Raw genomic sequence first — 23,814 nt, forward strand, 5'->3', positions numbered from 1 at the left:
GCTCCACATACTGAATCTTTCGCAAATCAAATGACCCATGCATAGGCCAATCGCAACCCAGGATCCTTGCGGGTGTATTTATTCCACAATGTGCTGTACATTATGGACGAAATACCATATTTAATATACATGTCCCTATTAGGCGTCCCCTTCGGGGGGGCCGGTTGTGCTTCATCGATTCTCAAATTGGCACCACTACAAAAGCAACACATCTTACGAAGTGTCCTGGAAACAGGCATGCCAAAAATAGTGCAAAATATTCAGTATTATAATCAAAAGTAGCGCTTAAAGTACTCTTCGTACGTTTATTCTTACAAGTAGAGAAAAATCTCCTCATTACCTGCCTATATGTATTGCAACACATATATATACATATTCATAGGACGATATTTGGCCAATTCCATATAAAATTTGCCACAGTATGCGTTTCTAAACTACCTTACCAATCCAAGGCGTCAAATTGCAGCAAGTGCCGCAAAACTGCCCTTACCAATCAAATGGTGTCCAGGATCCTACTGCCAAGTTCTCAAATCGACCAAACGGTCACTGCATGGCGAATCAACAGAAGAGATCTCAGTCGAGGACCGGCGCCACCTGGATGATCAGATCAGAAAGAAAGGGAAAACGCAGTGGATGCCAAGACTCGGGTCTCCTCCGGCAGTGGTCACGCCCAAAGTGAGATTCCAATCATTCGTCTCGACCAGTCCTTCGGGCATCCGAATCGCCGATGAGTCCCACGTTGGAAGCGCCAATTTGTGGTAGCAAGCCCCAGCCAGGCATACTAGTGCAAGGGATTCGCCATTCTCTGCTTAGAGTCCTTAGACCAATAATAAGAAGTTGGCACAGAAACTGGAATACAAAAGACAGAGTTGATTAAACCTCATGAGGTGGAACTACATTCACACACCACCCTTCGGTATAGTATGTGGTAGCACACTGACTAGAAGGAGCTTGGTCCTTTTATACCCACACAGGGGCTGAAATGAAGGCGGTACAAGGCACAGAGTGTTGGTTTCAAATACATATAAGGTCATATAGAGAGTGTGCTAGCAACAAGTGGGAAGGGCTGACAGTTAGCTAATTCTGGTGGACACATCTTGACAGTTACAAATTGGAGACAGCTGTATGCTCAACTGAGCATGTGCAAAGCAGAAGATGATAAATATATCTTGTCTCTAGGCAGATTTCTAGAGCAGTTAACAGGAAGGTAGGACAGAGCACATGGCGAACAAAATGGCCGACAGAAATACAAAATGGATTCCGTAAAACGGACAAGATAGTCTCTAAATACAAGATGTCTTTTGCTAATGCTTAACCTAATCATTGCTAAATTACGACAATTGAGTCAACTGTAATAGATCTGGACATCAACTCACAGCAAGCAGAACAGGGGTTCCTCCTAATATACATTAGATTAGATATGGAGAACTTCCTCATGTTTGTCTAAGGTCATATGGTTAGGTCTTTCTTCAGTCGCCCGCCCTTCCACCTTAGCATGTAAGTTCCTGGCTGTCACTAATCGAAAAGGGCTGGTATAAGACCACACACTATTGGATGCAGCGCACTATACATATTTGAGATAACAATATCAGTCACTGCTTCTGCCCTTGGCCTTGGCCAGTTTTTCGAGTACTAGAGATACATTAATTGAGGACTTTCCTTCTAGTACCAACGATACAAAAATTAACCCTTATGCTCTTAAACAAAATGGTACAATCCGCTTTCTCGTACTTTACAAAATCTGTGAAACTATCAAAAATACATAATTCCATTATCTTCGATTTCCACGACCAATCTGTGTTTCCAGACTAAAACATTTTTGATAATGTGCAGCAGTCTGGGACTTCTTACTATTTGAAAACGCGAAAGCATATGAAATACGAATATAAATGTTTTACAGTACACTGCTTTTCTTTGCTAAGTGGTGGCAATGTTCTTTGTTAAATTGCGCAGTCTCTCATGACTGTCGCCGGATTACTGCTTGCATAGTTTTATCTCCCTTTTATCTTTTGTATTCTCCTGCATTTTTCTGGATATGGCTGGCTTAAGTGACTCAGCAAAGTTTGCTTGACGATTTTATTACGAAAAATGCCAGAACGAATTTTGAGCTTTAGAAAAGCACAGAATTGACAGATATATATATCTCCTCTTCAGTGACCTCCCAGGGCAATGAGAACATTGTTTCACTTGTTTGGCATTCCTCCTGGTCTTCTGCTAAAAATGCTGCACATTTAAGGTTGGTGTGAATATATTTAGGAATGTAATGACTGGATCCCAAACACAGAACAGAAGTTAGACATTAATCTAACGTAACTGTAAACTTTGTGAATTTGTTACAAGAGTTAATTTGCAGCTCCTCCAGCTCAGCTCACTGTAAACATCTGATTATCTTTTTTAGTGAATAGAAAAGTAGCACCCCCTGCAATTCCAACTAGCTGTGTGTCTCATACTCCGTCTCCTAACCTTCACCTTAAACTGACCAACTCTACTGTAAAAATCACACTTAATGACAATTGTAGCCCCGCAGTTCACACAGCCCCACAGACACCCCAGCTAGGCCCCTCTACAATCATCCCTTTCAACCTGAAGAGCTCAACAACAGGATGTAGGTCAAAAAAGTAATTTACAATGGCATTGGCATGAGACAGAAACTGATTATGCTGGAATGTGCCCTGTGCTCGCATTTGGTAGTAAGCATCCTGCTACCACCTCAGACTCTATTACAAGGGCAACACTAAACTAATTATAAAGTGAAAACAACTAAAATATTGGCACTGAATGGAGCTACCTTGTGTGCTGAAAGCCCCTTTAAATATGTATATTATACATATAATTTTAGTACCATCAAAAGCTTGTGGCTAACGTCAGACTGAAAAAGAAGTGATCAGCATGATAGCTGCCATACATATAAATCCAGGTAAAGAGGACGTATGAGCTTTGCACTACCTCTGTCTCAAAGCGACAGAAATACAGAAAAGTAGCTTTGTAAAAGTAAACTCTTTCAGCAATCACCAAAGTTTATGTCTCAACTAGAAGAAAACACATTAAACACTTAGCCCAGAATCATAGAACGAAATGGTCTGGATTGATTACCCAATGGTAAGAAGCACTGGTAAAGACATTCAGTGTTGCATCACAAAGTGTTGCGAGTCAAGCAGATGAACATAATTTTTAGCCAGAAAAACAAATACATGACTTTAATTACACCACATAAACAAGGAAACAGTAATATAAATAGAAGTAATTAACATATTGTAATAAGCACAACCTATTTAGAATCAGAGCCACTGAACAGATAGTCAAGGGTGGCTAGCCCTACCCAGAAGCCGAAGACTCCGTTAGGAGTGACAGCTGCGCTTTATAAGCAACACTTTTCATTTCATTTCATTTCAATTCATACAGATGCAGTAATGCCAACTCCCTGCAACACATCTCTTCTTTTGTGTGAGTACAGGTGAACAGTTGCATTTTACTGACCATTTACCTTAAACAGTATAAAATAAAAACAATTAAAAGGAAAATCAACGTCCAGGTTCATTCTTGTGCCTTTACCAGGTCTTGTATTGGACTGTTTTCGTTTTTATAAACAATATCACGAGGTACTTTGGACATGCACTTACATAAGGAATGGACAGTTGCTTCTGATGTTAGCCACATTATATTTTTGTTGAATGATTGCTGGTTTTCTTTTTTGTTTGAATGATGTGTTATTTGGATTTAAATGTACTTCCAGGAGTTGCTCTGCATCTTAAAATTAATCCGTATGTTGTATGTGTCTAATATTGATAACGTTAATGCACTAGTAGAAATGAAAATGCATTTTAATCTACTGTTTGGCTGTAGAAGAGACTTTGCATCAGGCGAGAATGGATACTTTTATCATTTTATGGAATTTTTCAACTGACCATTTCCAATTGTAAAACATGTTGTAGGATGTCTAGGGAAAACACCTATAAAGAAATTCACACGTTGTGCATTTTTGAGGATGGGGAGGATAGATTAAAGAAGAGAAGATCACCGGAGTCTCTCATAGGAAAACAAAAGTTTGGCTTACATATTTTGCATTTTGCCACACATCTACCATATGCAATATCGAAATAACTTTAATGTAAAACATTATTTACTAACTTCAGTATTTTAAATATAACTTGCTTGTGCTATATTTGCGTATACATAACTCCACAATTGTTTTTTTTCCTTTTTAACTGTAGCTGTTTTCACTGCTAGCATGGTGTCATTTGGACCCATGAAGAGTGGTTACATTTAAAGAAACAGATGCAAAAAAAATCGGTCACCTAAGCAGAATGTCCTATTTCCATTTAGACAATTTTCAATATGTTATCACGGGAATAGCAATGGGGATACACTTTTTTAATATTGTACAATAGTAAACAACGGTCACATTTTAACTTGTGCAATGCAGTGATCAATAAATATGTATAAAATCTTTTCAGATCCTTTTGAAGTCCCTCTAAGGGATGCAATGCGTTGGCTGGGTCTGCCAAATAGTGATGTTTTGGATTGAATGAAGGACCTATAAAAATATTGAACTTTTGATGATTCATTTATAAAGGAAAGGAAAAAAGGTTTATAATGATTGGAAATAGAAGTGATTACAGCTAATTAATGGAGGGACGAGTAAAACAGAACAAGGAAAAAATGTTGCCCTCCTATTCGGAAAAAGTATCAGCATGCTTTTGACCAGAAATATTGAAGTGTGACCAAGTAACAAGTCCTTACTAATGCTTATGCTTGTATTTTGTTTAGGAAAGGCATCACATCGACTGGTGCTTTGCCTTCAATGCCAATGAGGAAACCGTACATACCCTTCATCGCTTTTCACATTACCTGTTGTGTCACAGTCTAGGAGTAGGTGGCTGCAAGTTTACCGAAGTGTCTATCAGTCAGGTAAGAAAACATCCTTGTTTTTAGTGGCATAATCAAAATAAAGCATATGTTTGCAGTCAGCACCTGATCTATGTCTTTAGTTTGCTGTAATTATCCGCAGAGCATGACATATGGTGCCTATATTTGTATATTCAGCTGAACAGAGTTACACCAAATTTGGCAGAAGGGTAGCTTTTGGTCCAATGCACTCTTTTTGTTAAACGGTGTAAAGCTGGTCAGTAGTTCCTGAGAAATGTAGACATTTTTCAGATATACAAATATGGCTTTGGAGGATTGTCATTTGAGATGTCATCAGTGATGTCACTGACCAAGTCATGAGTGATATAATATGTGCGGTAATAAGCAGTGCATTGCGGGAGCACAAGCTATAGTTAATTTCTCTGGTTTTGTAAGAGTGAAATATTACCATAACTATAATGTCCCTGTAACCTTTGGTGTGTTTTTCTTGGAATATATATTATATATATATATATATATATATATATATATATATATATATATATATATATATATATATATATATATATATATATATATATCAAATCACACAAAGGTTGCCCCAAAGAAAGGATCCTCAAGCAATTTGCATTATTCCTTTTATTACAGACTCCTTCTGCTTGGTAAAAAGGCAGCGTGCACACCACTTCAATTATTTCCTGCACTCCACCAGACGCGTTTCAAGAACTGTGTTCCCTTCTTCAATGGTTCCGTGCTGCAATGAAAAGTTCGTTCAGTTTCTTTGCACTAAAAATATGTAGTCATTAGGTCCCGCCCTGTGTGGGCGTAGCTCCAGGCATCCTGGGACCTGTAGTGCAAAGTTGTTAACCTCCAGTGAGTGAGTCGAACTTTCACGTTTGATGCTGTTAAAAACCCCAGTGGGTTGAATGGAAGACACGATGCAACAAATTACCTTGCTTTTTGTTAGAGTCTCGGAAAATTGCATCCATTTCGCGCTATCTTTTCATCAGAATAGCGCTGGTCCGCTTTTCAAGCGGCGGGATCCTCTCGCGGCTGAGCAGGCCGCTAAACATCAAATCACACAAAGGTTGCCCCAAAGAAAGGATCCTCAAGCAATTTGCATTATTCCTTTTATTACAGACTCCTTCTGCTTGGTAAAAAGGCAGCGTGCACACCACTTCAATTATTTCCTGCACTCCACCAGACGCGTTTCAAGAACTGTGTTCCCTTCTTCAATGGTTCCGTGCTGCAATGAAAAGTTCGTTCAGTTTCTTTGCACTAAAAATATGTAGTCATTAGGTCCCGCCCTGTGTGGGCGTAGCTCCAGGCATCCTGGGACCTGTAGTGCAAAGTTGTTAACCTCCAGTGAGTGAGTCGAACTTTCACGTTTGATGCTGTTAAAAACCCCAGTGGGTTGAATGGAAGACACGATGCAACAAATTACCTTGCTTTTTGTTAGAGTCTCGGAAAATTGCATCCATTTCGCGCTATCTTTTCATCAGAATAGCGCTGGTCCGCTTTTCAAGCGGCGGGATCCTCTCGCGGCTGAGCAGGCCGCTAAACATCAAATCACACAAAGGTTGCCCCAAAGAAAGGATCCTCAAGCAATTTGCATTATTCCTTTTATTACAGACTCCTTCTGCTTGGTAAAAAGGCAGCGTGCACACCACTTCAATTATTTCCTGCACTCCACCAGACGCGTTTCAAGAACTGTGTTCCCTTCTTCAATGGTTCCGTGCTGCAATGAAAAGTTCGTTCAGTTTCTTTGCACTACAAATATGTAGTCATTAGGTCCCGCCCTGTGTGGGCGTAGCTCCAGGCATCCTGGGACCTGTAGTGCAAAGTTGTTAACCTCCAGTGAGTGAGTCGAACTTTCACGTTTGATGCTGTTACCAAGCAGAAGGAGTCTGTAATAAAAGGAATAATGCAAATTGCTTGAGGATCCTTTCTTTGGGGCAACCTTTGTGTGATTTGATGTTTAGCGGCCTGCTCAGCCGCGAGAGGATCCCGCCGCTTGAAAAGCGGACCAGCGCTATTCTGATGAAAAGATAGCGCGAAATGGATGCAATTTTCCGAGACTCTAACAAAAAGCAAGGTAATTTGTTGCATCATGTCTTCCATTCAACCCACTGGGGTTTTTAACAGCATCAAACGTGAAAGTTCGACTCACTCACTGGAGGTTAACAACTTTGCACTACAGGTCCCAGGATGCCTGGAGCTACGCCCACACAGGGCGGGACCTAATGACTACATATTTTTAGTGCAAAGAAACTGAACAAACTTTTCATTGCAGCACGGAACCATTGAAGAAGAGAACACAGTTCTTGAAACGCGTCTGGTGGAGTGCAGGAAATAATTGAAGTGGTGTGCACGCTGCCTTTTTACCAAGCAGAAGGAGTCTGTAATAAAAGGAATAATGCAAATTGCTCGAGGATCCTTTCTTTGGGGCAACCTTTGTGTGATTTGATGTTTAGCGGCCTGCTCAGCCGCGAGAGGATCCCGCCGCTTGAAAAGCGGACCAGCGCTATTCTGATGAAAAGATAGCGCGAAATGGATGCAATTTTCCGAGACTCTAACAAAAAGCAAGGTAATTTGTTGCATCGTGTCTTCCATTCAACCCACTGGGGTTTTTAACAGCATCAAACGTGAAAGTTCGACTCACTCACTGGAGGTTAACAACTTTGCACTACAGGTCCCAGGATGCCTGGAGCTACGCCCACACAGGGCGGGACCTAATGACTACATATTTTTAGTGCAAAGAAACTGAACGAACTTTTCATTGCAGCACGGAACCATTGAAGAAGGGAACACAGTTCTTGAAACGCGTCTGGTGGAGTGCAGGAAATAATTGAAGTGGTGTGCACGCTGCCTTTTTACCAAGCAGAAGGAGTCTGTAATAAAAGGAATAATGCAAATTGCTTGAGGATCCTTTCTTTGGGGCAACCTTTGTGTGATTTGATATATATATATATATATATATATTCACTGAAAAAACCATAGGTTATAGACCATATATAGTTAGGAATTAGCATTTACAAAACCTTGAAAATTCACTGAAAAAACCATAGGTTATAGACCATATATAGTTAGGAATTAGCATTTACAAAACCTTACTTTACTCACACAAAACCATTGAAATTCGCATATATAGTTAGTTGCACTAACTATATATCGCGCACCCGCAATCCACTGCTGATCATGTCACATATTACATCATTCATGACATGGTCAATGACATCACTGATGACATCTCAAATGACATCACTGATGACATCACTGATGACATCTCAAATGACATCACTGATGACATCTCAAATGACATCACTGATGACATCACTGATGACATCTCATTTGACATTAATGATCACATCACTGATGACATCATTCATGTGATAATACGATGAACCTCTTCAGACTCTAATATAACCTTAGATACACTCAGTGTAAACAGACACTCACAGACTGTCACTCATCCATGGAGTTACTCACACACCTAGTCAGTCATGCAAAAAATCAATCACACCTCCATTTCCTCAACTATACAGTTATACACACCTTACTTATTCAAACATATACTAACACATATTTACTCTCTTATACAATCCCTGATACAAGTTCACAATGATCCATACAGCCACTCACACATTCACTGGCTCTTATGCACAGTTATTTATATATGTCAACTCTCACATGTACTGTGTTTTACATATGTACTTACTTTGACATGTAGCACTGAGATATCCATTCACTCACCAATACACTCATGCACACAGTCAACCGCCCATACAGCTGTTTCCACATGCACTTTTGAACCCATACATCTAGTGAATCAACTGCTCACACATCTATGCACAGAGTCATACACCTCCCAGCCACCCACACACACACTCAGTCTCCCATACAAATACTTGGGCAACCATTCAATAACCCATATAGTTACTCATATAGCTACTGATCAACACATGCAGCAGTTTACAGAACAACAGACATAATGATGCACAAATTAAGACAGTTTAGTCACTAACCCATGCACTCAGTGAGACACATTTAATCACTCACTCATACAGTCAGTCATGCACCTACTAAATCCTTCATCCAGACACTTATACATCCACTCATTCTTCAATATGTAAGACATATTTTAACTTTACAGAACCATACAGTCACTGGATGTTGTCATCAGTGATGTCATCAGTGATGTCATTTGAGATGTCATCAGTGATGTCATCAGTGATGTCACTGACCATGTCATGAATGATGTAATATGTGACATGATCAGCAGTGGATTGCGGGTGCGCGATATATAGTTAGTGCAACTAACCATATATATGCGAATTTCAATGGTTTTGTGTGAGTAAAATAAGGTTTTGTAAATGCAAATTCCTAACTATATATGGTCTATAACCTATGTTTTTTTCAGTGAATTTTCAAGGTTTTGTAAATGCTAATTCCTAACTATATATGGTCTATAACCTATGGTTTTTTCAGTGAATTTCAATGGTTTTTTAATAGCAAATATCAAAAGCTGTAAAATGTATTCTTCTTTTAAAGGAAAAATATATTTTATATGTATTTAATATAATTTTTTTATGTATATACATTTTTTGAGGGAACGAATTTATCAACTATAATGCTGAAGAAGAGTGTGGGGAAAAAAACCAAAGAGGAGGACTAAGAGGAAAGAACAATCAGTTCAAAAATACAATTGCTTTAAAGCATGAAGTGCTTTTCCACACATTTACATTTAAATAACCCATATTAGAACATACAAAATATCTACAGAGGAGACGGTGTACATTGAATTTTAGACTCTTCATTGGTACCTACATGTTGGTACTTACATCACCCACACAACATAACAGCTCTATTCAGAGCTACCCTACCTCAAAGCACTCTAAAACATTATTTTACTATTTCCCTTGGTTTTCCCCTTGTTACGCTTTCCGGAACGCTACCCGGTGCGCGGACCGGGCGCTAACCGTGCGAAAATGTGAAAAAAATGTTTTTTTTTACATATATGGGCCTCCTCAGCCACCTTCAGAAAACCTAGGGGGTCAGGATATGTCTCCCGTGCCCCCTTATACCCATTCCCAACATTGTTTATCCTCCATCTTGTGACTAAATTCGTCCGAAACACAAGATGGCGGACTCCCGTTACGCTACCGGTGAGCTACCCGGTTCGCGTACCGGGTAGCGCTTCCACCGCGAAAAATCGAAAAAAAATTTATTTTATTTTTTTGCCCCACGGGGCCCTTTAATAGCCCCCACATCAATCCTAGGGGGTCAGGAGGGGTCTACCTTGCCCCTTTCATTCATTTCCCCCTTCGTTTATTTCCACCTCTTGTCTCTCGATCCTACCGAGAGACAAGATGGCGGCTGCTCCGGACTGTTTAGAATGTTGAGAGTCACCGGAGAGCCAATCCGCTTCTCCTCGCAAAGTTCCGTTACGCGTCTGGTACGCGAACCGGGGCGCTAACCGGGACGCTGTCACAGATATATATATTTTTTTGAACGTTAATTTCTCAAAATCCACTGGAGCATATATCTTGAGACCTAGCAAAGGCACATCGGGCAAACAGTCTCTACAATTTTGCCAAGTTTCATAGAAATCCATTCAGCCGTTCGAGCTAAAAGTGAGTCCAACCGCCCTAAGGAAAACTCAATGTTAAAAACACGTTTTGGGACCCCCCTTTTTTCTCGGCCCCCGCTTGACGAAACCCCCCCAAACTTTCAGGGGACGCTCAGAAACAAAATGTGCCATTTTCCTGAAAATTTCAGCCAATTCCGTCCATCAACGCCAAAGTTATTCAACATAGAATTTTCAGAAATCCCTATTCAAAAAAATCCTAACTATATATACCTACTGGCGACCGCCAGTAGGTAATATATATTACCTACTGGCGGTCGCCAGTAGGTATATATAGTTAGGATTTTTTCTCTATGGGATTTTTGAAAATTCTATGTCTAATAACTTTGGCGTTTGTGGACGGAATTGGCAGAAATTTTCAGGAAAATGGAACATTGTGTTTCTGAGCAACCCCTGGGGGGGGGGGTTCGTCAAGGGGGGGCCGAGAAAAAAGGGGGGTCCCAAAACGCGTTTTTCCCATGTTAATTTCTATAGGGCGGTTGGCCTCACTTTTAGCCCGAACGGCTGAATGGATTTGCACGAAACTTGGCAAAATTGTAGGGACTGGTAGCCCGATGTGCCTTTGCTAGGTCTCAATATATGTGCTCCAGTGGATTTTGAGAAATTAACGTTCAAAAAAATATATATATCTGTGACAGCGTCCCGGGTAGCGCTCCGTTTCGCGTACTTTTCGCGTTACGGAGCTTTGCGAAGCGAAGCTGATTGGCTCTCCGGTGTCTGTAAACATTCCAAACAGTCCGTAGCGGCCGCCATCTTGTCTCTCGGTAGGATCGAGAGACAAGAGGAGGCCAAAGCGAAGGGGCAAATGACCATAAGGGGGCATAGTAGATCCTCCCTGACCCCCTAGGTTTGATGTGGAGGCTTTAAAAGGGCCCCGCGGGACAAGAAAAAAAAAAAAAAAAAAAAAATCGAACGGCTGAATGGATTTGCATGAAACTTGGCAAAATTGTAGGGACCGGTAGCCCGATGTGCCTTTGCTGGGTCTCAATATATGTGCTCCAGTGGATTTTGAGAAATTAACGTTTAAAAAAAGATATATATCTGTGACAGCGTCCCGGGTAGCGCTCCGTTTCGCGTACTTTTCGCGTTACGGAGCTTTGCGAAGCGAAGCTGATTGGCGCTCCGGTGTCTGTAAACATTCCAAACAGTACGGAGCGGCCGCCATCTTGTCTCTCGGTAGGATCGAGAGACAAGAGGAGGCCAAAGCGAAGGGGCAAATGATCATAAGGGGGCATAGTAGATCCTCCCTGACCCCCTAGGTTTGATGTGGAGGCTTTAAAAGAGCTCCGCGGGGCAAAAAAAAAAAAATATATATATATCGTTTTTTTTTGGTGGGGTGCGCCCGGTTCGCGTAACGGGAAGCGGACTGGGGAGTGTACTACAAGGAAACAAGAATGATTGACTTTAACTTATTGTATGTTTATAGACTTTTTTTTTCTTTTTTTTCTGCTGAGTGACGTCTCGGCCTATCTCCACGGGATGCAGTCCCTACCATCTCGGCGTTTAAGCCGAGGGGGACCGGTAGTGTGGGAGAGATAACGTCTGTTAACGTTCGATTCGAAGGAAATCAGGAAGTGTTGATAAACATTGTCTGCGCCATCTTGCCTTTTTTCAAATGCCACACTTTTGTCGTGCACGGCAGCCATTTTAGATGCCTTGACCAGACCCACTCTCTGCACGCTGTCGATCCTTAGCATGGCTCCCCACCCTCGCAAGCATCTCCCCCAGGCACTGGTCACCCCCGCTCTCTGTCTTATGCATGGGCAATAAACCTCCCTCCATCTGCGCTGCTCTTCCCTGAGAATCACACCCTGTGCCCGCCCGACACCTCCCTTTCGCCCTATTCACTATCGCACCCTCTGAAACTCCTCTTCCTCTGTGTCCGATTGTCCAGGCCGGTCCCAGGCTATCACCTAGCCCTGCAGATGTAGTTTATGGCCCCAGCTGTAAAGAATCACCCCTCTTCAAAGGAGTTACAGTAGATCAAGGCCCCCACCCGATGAGATCCGTCACACCACACGCGTTCCTACTATCTGAAAACCATCCTGTATTGTGATTGGGGAGGGGACCGAGCCTGAAGCGGAAGATTCGAGGGATGCCTCTTTGTACATCAAAGTTTTTACAATTATGTGTCACATTAAAAATATATAGCACTCCAACAAAGTAGTAGGATTATAAAACTTTAATAACTTATAAATATATACAACGCAACAAAAACAGTAAAAACATTTAAACATTTTTAGGAAAAAAGAAGCAACAATGGTCAGTAGCTGTGTTTTGTGCGAATAGTCCCAAGGCAGCACAACGTGCTGAGTTCTGGACGGCACCCAGGTGATGTTGCCTGGGTGCCGCACTGGTTTTGGGTATCCTACAATGCAGCTCCGAAAAACGGCGTGGGGCGTCCCGGGGGGTGGCTTCGTCAGTAGCGGTCTGTTGTGCGAATAGTCCCAAGGCAGCAGAAAGCGCTGAGATGTGGATGGCACCCAGGTGATGTCCAGTAAGTTGCCGCACTGGTTTTGGTATCCTACAATGCTGCTCCGAATAACGGCGTGGGGCGTCCCGGGGGGTGGCTCGTCAGTAGCGGTCTGTTGTGCGAATAGTCCCAAGGCAGCAGAACGCGCTGAGATGTGGATGGCACCCAGGTGATGTCAAGTAAGTTGCCGCACTGGTTTTGGTATCCTACAATGCTGCTCCGAATAACGGCGTGGGGCGCCCCGGGGGGGGGGGGGTGAGGCGGCGTGAACGGGCCTCCCCAGGTGGAGGCTCGTCTGCTGTAGTGGGGCGCCCCTTTACCGTTTCAGTTGCCATTCCGCCCGCTTTTGGTACACTGTGCCAAAATCCGCCATTCAGCTGAGTTGCGCCCACTCTTGCGGTGCAGCGATAGGCGGCTGCCACAGTACTCTCAAAATGGCGCTAGGCTCTTTCCTTTTTGGGCCTGGTCCACTGAAATGGCCCTGGGACACCTTGGAAATCGGACGCTTGTCTGCTAGGTCTTGGACCCCATTCTCGAAAGCGTCCCCTCAGCCTTGAAGATTCTACAAAAGTCTTGGGGGCCCCCGACTCCTGCAGGCTTCCGGTGGGGAGCGGCTGCCATGATTGCTCGCGGAATGACCACGACGGAGCCACGAGATGGTGGTGCTTTCATGCTGACGCCAGCTTCAGTCTGAAACATCCAGAAACAAGGTGGGGCTTTCATCGTTTGGGAAAAAAAAAAGTTTTCATCCAATGAAAATTGTTATTTTTAGGTCATATGATCAAGCCTTCCATCATTAGGAAACCAAAAGTAAAATGAACCAATGAAAAGTTTTATAAACAAGTCACATGACCTGTTATGCGGCATAGGGTATAAAAAGCGTAGAAAATCCGTTGGCACGTGAGGCGGCGTCAGTAGCGGACCGATGTGCGAATAGGCCGAAGGCAGCACAACGCGCCAAGATCCGGATGGCACCGAGGTGGTGTCCACCAAGTTGCCGCACTGGTGTGGCCATCCTACAATGCTGCGCCGAAAGTCGGCGTGGGGTGCCCCGTTGGCCTGTGAGGCGGCATCAGTAGCGGACCGATGTGCGAATAGGCCGAAGGCAGCACAACGCGCCAAGATCCGGATGGCACCGAGGTGGGGTCCAGCAAGTTGCCGCACTGGTGTGGCCATCCTACAATGCTGCGCCGAAAGTCGGCGTGGGGCGCCCCGTTGGCCTGTGAGTTCGCGTCAGTAGCGGACCGATGTGCGAATAGGCCGAAGGCAGCACAACGCGCCACGATCCGGATGGCACCGAGGTGGGGTCCAGCAAGTTGCCGCACTGGTGTGGCCATCCTACAATGCTGCGCCGAAAGTCGGCGTGGGGCGCCCCGTTGGCCTGTGAGGCGGCGTCAGTAGCGGACCGATGTGCGAATAGGCCGAAGGCAGCACAACGCGCCAAGATCCGGATGGCACCGAGGTGGGGTCCAGCAAGTTGCCGCACTGGTGTGGCCATCCTACAATGCTGCGCCGAAAGTCGGCGTGGGGTGCCCCGTTGGCCTGTGAGGCGGCGTCAGTAGCGGACCGATGTGCGAATAGGCCGAAGGCAGCACAACGCGCCAAGATCCGGATGGCACCGAGGTGGTGTCCAGCAAGTTGCCGCACTGGTGTGGCCATCCTACAATGCTGCGCCGAAAGTCGGCGTGGGGCGCCCCGTTGGCCTGTGAGGCGGCGTCATTCAGTGGGGGCTGTTTGAGGATCTGACTGCATTGGAAAGCAATGTGATGCTGTGCGTCGCCCCCAAGATGAAGGTTCCTCGGCTGCAGTGGGGCGCCCCTTGGTGTTTCACTCGCTATGCAGCTGAGTTGCGTGCGCACTTGCGGCGAATAGGCCGAAGGCAGCACAACAATATTTTCGGAATGGAAGACACCACAAGGCGCTGAGATTCGGTTGGCACCGAGGTGGTGTCTAGCAAGTTGCCGCACTGGTGTGGCCATCCTACAATGCTGCTCCGAATAACGGCGTGGGGTGCCCGAAGGGGGGGGGGAGGCGGCGTGAACGGGCCTCCCCAGGTGGAGGCTCGTCTGCTGTAGTGGGGCGCCCCTTTACCGTTTCAGTTGCCATTCAGCTGAGTTTCGGCCGCTCTTGATGCTACAGCGACAGGCGGCTGCAACAGGACTCTCAAAATGGCTGCCTGTTCTTTGGATTTGGGCCTGGTCCACTAAAATGGCCCTGGGACACCTTAGAACTCGGACGCTCGAATTTTTTTTCCTTTCCTCTACATGCAAAAAAGGTAAATGCCCGGTACGTTACCTGCCTCATCTGCCACGATGTACTCTCCAGAGGAACCGAAAAAAAATATAGTTATGGTAATTATACCATGCATCGTCATATGGAGAGGTGGCACCGATTAATTATAGTGCTGCACAAAAGAGAGATTTGGAGGAGAACCCCCGATCTGCCAGTACATTCACCAAAGAAGTGGCACTGACAGCATCAGAGGCAAGGGAAACGGTCCCAAATATTTAGAAGAACTTTGGAAAGATTAAAATGACATGTTTAGATTGTGGCAAATTAATTTCATGTGGACAGATGAGTGTTACTCTAATAAATACAGCATATGAACATCATCATAGTCGATGGTTGGTGGAGACATTTTGACTATATCCTGGACCTGCCCGTCCTCGCCCAAAATGGCGCCGGAATAAATGGGACTCGTAACTCCTTGTTGTGTACTGGTTGCACAACCTTGATATCACGAGATACGTATGCAGTTTTGAAGCACATGGCGGGCGGGGACGAGAATTGTTGAATATTTCGACATCCCTATTGATATTAAGTTCTGATGTGTTATTGATTACTGTACTATTGAAAGTTCGAATTAACGTCACCCATGGTACTTGCCCGCAAATGTATATCTAGATAATTTTATTGTAACTGGCCCTGTCGTATTTTAATTATAAAATGTACGTCCACCGATTCCGCAACTGTTAGACACCTTAGTTCTTGCAACCTAATGGCCCGCCCGTTACGTTCCTCTACAGTGTAAATGTCTACTCATCATATACGATTACAGTTTGCTCCGTGGCCGGCCCACGTGGTTATAGGCCCGTATTTGTATACTGACATTTTCACAATAAAGGTTTTTAAAAGAAAACATGGTAGTAGTATTTACATTGGTAAAGTTTTTAATAATAGTCACTGTTTTAGAATCAGTAAAAGGCAAGTGAAATAAAGCAGTCCAATTACATGAAGGGTAAAAGGTATAATACGCAGGAACGCAGTAAAGATAAATGGTCAAGGGCTGTTGTGTTTTCTACTCCTGCAACATAAAGTGATCGATAAGAATCTGATATTCAGGCGTATCGGCGACTAAGACAGCAGGCCGAGCCTCTTTTGCTCAACGGCTCCGTCATGGGACGAAGAAACGCCCTTTTTCTCGAAAAAGGAATATATTTTACTTGCAGAACAGTTGTAAATTTTCCGGGAAAGTACATTAGCCTGGAACATTATAACATATGTTTAAGAAAAAATAATGTTCGAAAGTAATAAAAAGCGTAATTTTTAGGTCATATGACCAAGCCTTTCATCATTAGAATAAGAAAAGTAAATGAACCAGTGAAAAGTTTTATTAACAAGTCACATGACCTGTTATGCTTACGTTACGCGCTGCGCGCCGCGCCCCGGATCGCTTCCGGGAAGCTGTGCTTCGCGCACCGGAGCACTTCCGGATGCGCTAACGCGGCGCGTCATATGATGCATTACGCGACAACGCAGGTCCAGAATATAGTCAAAATGTCTCCACCAACCAGCGGTCGGAACACAACCCCTTTCAGCAGGCTAAATAGTTCTGTTAAATGACAACAGAAGGGACAGGCAACAAGAACCATCAGTCAAAGAGGGGAGGGCAAGTTCTTCTCTACCGGGTCACGTTGGGGCGCTACCGGAACTGATCGAATTGGTAGTCTACAGTGTTTCTGGATGTTTCAGACTGAAGCTGGCGTCAGCATGAGAGCACCACCATCTCGTAGCTCCGTCGTGGCCATTCCACGAGCAATCATGGCAGCCGCTCCCCACCAGAAGCCTGCGGGAGTCGGGGGCCCCCAAGACTTTTGTAGAATCTTCAAGGCTGAGGGGACGCTTTCGAGAATGGAGCCCAAGCCCTAGCAGACAAGCGTCCGAGTTCCAAGGTGTCGCAGGGCCATTTTAGTGGACCACGCCCAAATCTGAAGAGCCAGCCGCCATTTTGAGAGTCCTGTGGCAGCCGCCTATCGCTGCACCGCAAGAGCGGGAGCAACTCAACTACATGGTGAGCGAGACGCTGTAGTCGAAAGAGCGGGCGGTAAACAGCTGAATAGCGGAAGAGGCACAGTGTAGCAAAAGCGGGCGGAATGTCAACTGAAACGGTAAAGGGGCGCCCCACTACAGCGTGTCTTTAGGTGAAACGGATTGTGGGACAAGGTCAAGAATGGAAGAGTCACCAAAAGTCAAAAAGTTCCGCTTGACCCCAGGAGCCGGCCACCTATGTCGGGGGCGATCTCAGGCCACACCAGGGCAACACGACTTGGGGAGGGGGCCGGAGCCAAGCGCCCCCTCCGAGTCCGCGCCATCACACCGTCCCTCGGGGGCCTCCGTCAAGCGGTTCAGGGTGGCACTGCATCACATTGTTTTCAAATGCAGTCACGTCCTCAAACAGCCCCCACTTACATTGAGAATAGTGAAGCTGTAGCAAGTGCAAATAAGCTTCAGACAGTGTTACAAGCACTCCTCAAAACTTTGAACTATCAGAGTGCATGAGTTTCATGCTCGATCGATTGAGCTAGCCGGATCGGGCACCAAAAAGTATAAAATAGTTATGTAAATAGTTATTTAATAAAATGTTTTACCCTGTTACTTTGCTGGTGTGTTGTATATATTTGTAATATTTGCATAGAGTTTATCGTTATTTTGGGCGGGGTGGGTGGCGGAGGCGAGCTGTCTTGCAGCCATCATGGTGTGGAGCTCAGTTCATCTCACTAGTTTCGTATTTCTCATGAGGGGTTGTTCCTAATGTTTCTATTTTAGCGAGGTCAAAAAGAGATCCCATTAGTGGCCTACTGATTTTGCTCGATTCCTTTTGTTTTTTTACACGATTTTTCACTATCTGCAAAGACTAAACAGAGTATTGCGACTCTGTGCTTGTTTGTAAATAGAGAATGAACCAAAGAGAACCAAAACAGTAAATGCTTGGATAACAATCAATCAAATGGAGAGAGAAGCAGGCAAGACGGATTACAACGGGGGCAAAGGCCTGCGTTAACTACCCTTCACTATCTGCAAAGAGAGAGTACTCCTAATAGAAATGAGGGGGAGGGGGGGGCAGCATTCAAAGCAGATCAGTGTGCATAAACACGAAAATGTTTTTACTTACCATGTACTTGACATTCGACAGCTTATGATATTTGCTATTAAAAAACCATTAAAATTCACTGAAAAAACCATAGGTTAGAGACCATATATAGTGAGGAATTAGCATTTAAAAAACCTTGAAAATTCACTGAAAAAACCATTGGTTATAGACCATATATAGTTAGGAATTAGCATTTAAAAAACCTTATTTTACTCACACAAAACCATTGAAATTCCATATATAGTTAGTTGCACTAACTATATATCGCGCACCCGCAATTCACTGCTGATGATGTCACATATTACATCATTCATGACATGGTCAGTGACATCACTGATGACATCACTGATGACATCTCAAATGACATCACTGATGACATCACTGATGACATCTCAAATGACATCACTGATTACATCACTGATGACATCTCAAATGACATCACTGATAACATCTCAAATGACATCACTGATGACATCTCAAACGACATCACTGATGACATCACTGATGACATCTCATTTGACATCATTGGTCACATCACTGATGATATCATTCATGTGACAATACAATGCATCGCCTCACACTTTCATATAACCTCTGTTACACCCAGTGTTAAATACAGAGTATAATTTTTTAAACCATTGACACACCAATACTAGTTACTACATACGCACTCACTGATTCCTATGTTTACACAAACACTCACTCATTCACCCATACAATCATTCATACATACAATCACTCATCTTTACAACACTATCATATGCACTCATACACCTATACAGACACTCACACTCTGCCACTCATCCATGGAGTTACTCACACACCTAGTCAGTCCTGTAAAGAATCAATCACACTTCCATTTTCTAATCTATACAGTTAAACATAGAGCACCTTACATTTTCAAACATATACTAACACATACTTACTCTCTTATACAATCATTGATACAAGTACACATTGATCTGCACAGAGTCACACACCTCCCAGCCAGCCACACACACACTCAGTCTCCCATACAAATACTTGGGCAATCAATCAATAACCCATATAGTTACTCATATAGCTACTGATCAACACATGCAGCAGTTTACAGAACAAAAAACATAATGATGCCCAAATTAAGACAGTTTAGTCACTAACCCATGCACTCAGTGAGACACATTTAATCACTCACTCATACATTCAGTCATGCACCTACTAAATCCTTCGTCCAGACACTTATACATCTACTCATTCTTCAATATGTAAGACATATTTTAACTTTACAGAAACATACAGTCACTGGATGTTGTCATCAGTGATGTCATCAGTGATGTCATTTGAGATGTCATCAGTGATGTCATCAGTGATGTCACTGACCATGTCATGAATGATGTAATATGTGACATCATCAGCAGTGAATTGCGGGTGCGCGATATATAGTTAGTGCAACTAACTATATATGGAATTTCAATGGTTTTGTGTGAGTAAAATAAGGTTTTTTAAATGCTAATTCCTAACTATATATGGTCTATAACCTATGGTTTTTTCAGTGAATATATATATATATATATATATATATATATATATATATTAACCCTGGGCGAAGAACTACGCTCCGTTCGCGGAGCTTGCGGAGTTTTGGCAACTCCGCGTTCTACGGAGAACGCGAAGCTGTCGATTACTCCGCGATCCGGTGCATAGCGTAGTTCTCGCGCGCTGAATAACATTATCGCGTGCGCCGGGGGTAAGTTCGCGCGATATTTGACGCGATCACGCACTTTGGAAATAAGGGAACGCAAGCGGGCGGGACAAACCTCTTGAGTAACTTAGCGCGCTAGCTATCTCGAGCATGCAGGCAGCGCCCCGAACACGCGCACCGCCCTCCCGAAGACGAAAAACGGCGCGCGAACGGGTCTAGCAAGCTACTACGCATGTCCGCGGAGCTACGCGAAGGTCGCGGAGTGCAACTGCGTCTTCGCGTAGCTCCGCGGAGTGCGGCTCCGCGAACTACGCCCAGGGTTAATATATATATATATATATATATATATATATATATATATATATAACATTTCTATGGCAAAATGAAACCCCTCATTTTGTTCCTTTGCAAATTAAATGTTTTAAGTGTTAACACTTTATTCCAATCAAGATGACTTCAGGTGTGCCATACTTTTGTCATAAGTAAGACTGTTAGCGCTCTAGTTGTTCTTTAGACTCTGGGACATTCTGTCACTGGGCTATAGTTGGGCTACATCTGGCTGATATTTGGGCTACATTTGTTTTTTTTGTCTCTGGTGGCCATCTTTGGGCTACATTGGGCTACTTTGGGCTACATTGGGCTACATTGGGCTACATTTGGGCTCTAACATATATATAGCCCAATGTAGCCCAATATATATTTTTCAAAGTTAATTTTCGTAAAAACCACTGGAGCATATATCTTGAGACATAGCAAAGGCACATCGGGCTACCAGTCCCTACAATTTTGCCAAGTTTTGTGGAAATCCATTCAGCCGTTCGAGCTAAAAGTGAGTCCAACCGTCCTATGGAAAACTCAATGTTAAAAACACGTTTTGGGACCCCCCTTTTTTCTCGGCCCCCGCTTGACGAAACCCCCCCCCAAACTTTCAGGGGACGCTCAGAAACACAATGTGCCATTTTCCTGAAAATTTCAGCCAATTCCGTCCATCAACGCCAAAGTTATTCAACATAGAATTTTCAGAAATCCCTATTCAAAAAAATCCTAACTATATATACCTACTGGTGACCGCCAGTAGGTAATATATATATATATATATATATATAATATAATTGTTACATATTCTGTATGGCTGTATAATTCCTGCTTATTTGTTTTCACATGTGTAAAGATGTAATTAGATTATTTTATATCAGTCACTATGCCTTTCACTTCAAAACTTCATATCATTAAGAAAAGGCAACACTAGAAAATCATGTAATGGCACCATAGGAGCACACCAGTATGTGCAGAAGCTACAAAACACTTTGAGTCCATACATGTACCAAATTAGTCTTTCTTTCTAGAAAAGAGAAAGGAATAAGAGAAAAGTTGTAAAAGAATACCCAAGGTCATCATTAGCATGGTGGGCATGATCTCTTTACCAGTGGCATAACAAAACTTGTGGGGGTATGCTGCAAAGTACATGGAGGGGCCCCCCATGCTCCACACCAAGTCAGGAGCTCTCAGGACAGTAGTCCACCACACATACATAGTGCCAGAGGGAGCCCCCTGGAGGTTGTGGACTTCCGTGCACAGTTGGGGCTGCTGGGGCTAGCTTTACACCTTTGCTCTGTATGGTAGTGCCCTTTTAATATGTAATAGGTTTATCTATGCACTTTCTATGAATAGCATAGGTCCCTGGCTCATTGACTTGTTACAGCCCCTCAGATCCTTCATTGGCTTCTATGTAATATATTCTACACAAAGATCCATACTGCGTTCTACTGTTGTAGAATACTTCTGTAACAGCCGTCTTTGCTTCCTGTGTGTTGAGATTAATTCTGTTAATTTACTCTATTTCCATCCCATGTCAAATCATATTGGTTAAGTCACACTTCATGAAGTTATAGCATTTGTAATGTTGTTTGACCAGAACGTTAGTAGGCACTGCCATTCAAAATCAGCACTGTGATCCATGCTTGCTGATCAATCACATTGTGCCTGTGTCTTGTTTGCTCACATCATAAGTGGCAAGTGATGTATTGCTACTAGATGGAGCAGCTAGTTTCTGTCATGCTGAATTCTCCCCTTAAATTCAGCTTCCTTGATCAAATATTTAGATGAATTTCATAACATATCATTTCTTTGTCCTGCACAGAGGACCACAAACACACAAAACCTGCTCCCCGGATACCTTAATAGTGATACTAGACTTCCAAGGCCAGGCATCTTTCTCCCCAGATCAACTAGACAAACTGCCCTCCCCAGATCAAATAGACAAACTCCCCTTATTCCACGCCTCTTAACCTTTCTGCTAACACCTACACTGTCATCAGAAAGACACATCAAAGGATGTACATAGCCACCACACCAGCAGGCATAGGAGGAAAGACTCCCCCACTCACTCAAGTAGTTAATAGAAATGGTTCTTGCAGACAGAGGATGGAAAGTGACCAATAATTCTTATGGCTTACTTAAAACCTGCAGTAAGGTGTATTATAATATTATCACAAAGGGCGCGCTCCTTTAACATGAAACTCAATGGTTTCTTTACTAACATTCTTGTGGAGATATATTCATCAATCACAGTCAATCATTTGATATTTATATCATTCTTTCTTTATTCAATCATTTGGTATTTCCCAATTCGAAAATTTTGATAATTCATTCTAATCATGAATTCATAAATTGCGTTTCAATTATACCCAATGCATTTCGGGTTATCCAACTAACCCTTCATCAGTGGTCTGTGGGAAAAACATACAGGACCTTAGTATTCAGAACATAACATTTAAATATCATGCATATATTCTGTTTTGGAAAACAACGATATAAGTTCATATTGTATGCATTCTAAATCAGTTGAGTCGTGTGGTACAATAAAAATAAACAAGGAAATGAAGGTAAAAGTAATACAGTTACATACAAATACACAGTGTACTGGTCTGTTTGGATTATCGTGATGTGCCTCTGTTCAAAGAGTGGAAACATGGAACGGGTCTAGAGGTGATGCTTAAGCTGAAAGCAGGGTTAAGTAAAAGGATCTAGATTGGGATTGCAATGACGCTAAGTTAAATGAAAACGAACCTAAATTGGAGTATGAGTGCTCGCAAAGTTATCATGGCGGAAATCCCAGGTCACACTGATACAAGTGCGGAAAAACAAAACTGGTAACGTAGGTATTAAACAGGTCGCTAAAGTTAAAGCCCTGTGAAAGTAGAGACAGACGGGGGGCGAACTTACTTCATACAACGCGCTGAAAGTTTCCGGGATCGGTATTGGCTGGTTCAACGAGAAGCCAATCACAGTGCTTCTTCTAAAGGCAAAATAAGTCACGTGCGGTGACGTCATGCGATAGTGCGGGGGTGGAAGGGCGAGATTTTGATCGATACCTTATCACTATTGATCCAAACCTCGGTCTGGTCGACTGAACCTTTGTTGCCTGTCTTTGAGGAAGAAAGTGCATCTATTAGCAAGTTAGTTCACCCAATAAAGGACTCGGCTCCCAAAGATCACAAACAACTTCTAGCTTTCAAAAGTTTATTGTAAAGATATGATAAGCTGCAAATACAGGCATCTCAGAATGAGATTCACGAGATACACAGGTCCAACTACATACATGTGCTCTCTGAAAGCCCTCAGACGAGCAACGGAAATTACTAACACAAGTTCTAAGAATAATAAAGCTATCAGCATTGACGCATATCTCTCCTTCATTTAAGTTGGAGGAAAACACACAGGTTAGGCTGTCCCTACCCTGCTCTAGATGGTATCCCTACTTAACCAAATCCCAA

General features: G+C 43.2%; 1 protein-coding gene across 4 annotated transcripts in view; it reads left to right on the top strand.

Annotated features, from left to right (window-relative positions):
- Window positions 1–23,814, top strand: part of SLC16A7 (solute carrier family 16 member 7) — a 579,533-nt gene that overhangs the window by 117,258 nt on the left and 438,461 nt on the right. For all 4 annotated transcript variants that reach the window (XM_078675558.1, XM_078675564.1, XM_078675573.1 and 1 more), the window contains exon 2: window positions 4,768–4,908. The gene's annotated coding sequence lies outside the window, so the exon portion shown is untranslated. The remainder of the gene's footprint in view (window positions 1–4,767; window positions 4,909–23,814) is intronic.

Source organism: Lissotriton helveticus, chromosome 1_1 (assembly GCF_964261635.1).
Source record: "Lissotriton helveticus chromosome 1_1, aLisHel1.1, whole genome shotgun sequence".
NCBI classification, from domain to species: domain Eukaryota; kingdom Metazoa; phylum Chordata; class Amphibia; order Caudata; family Salamandridae; genus Lissotriton; species Lissotriton helveticus.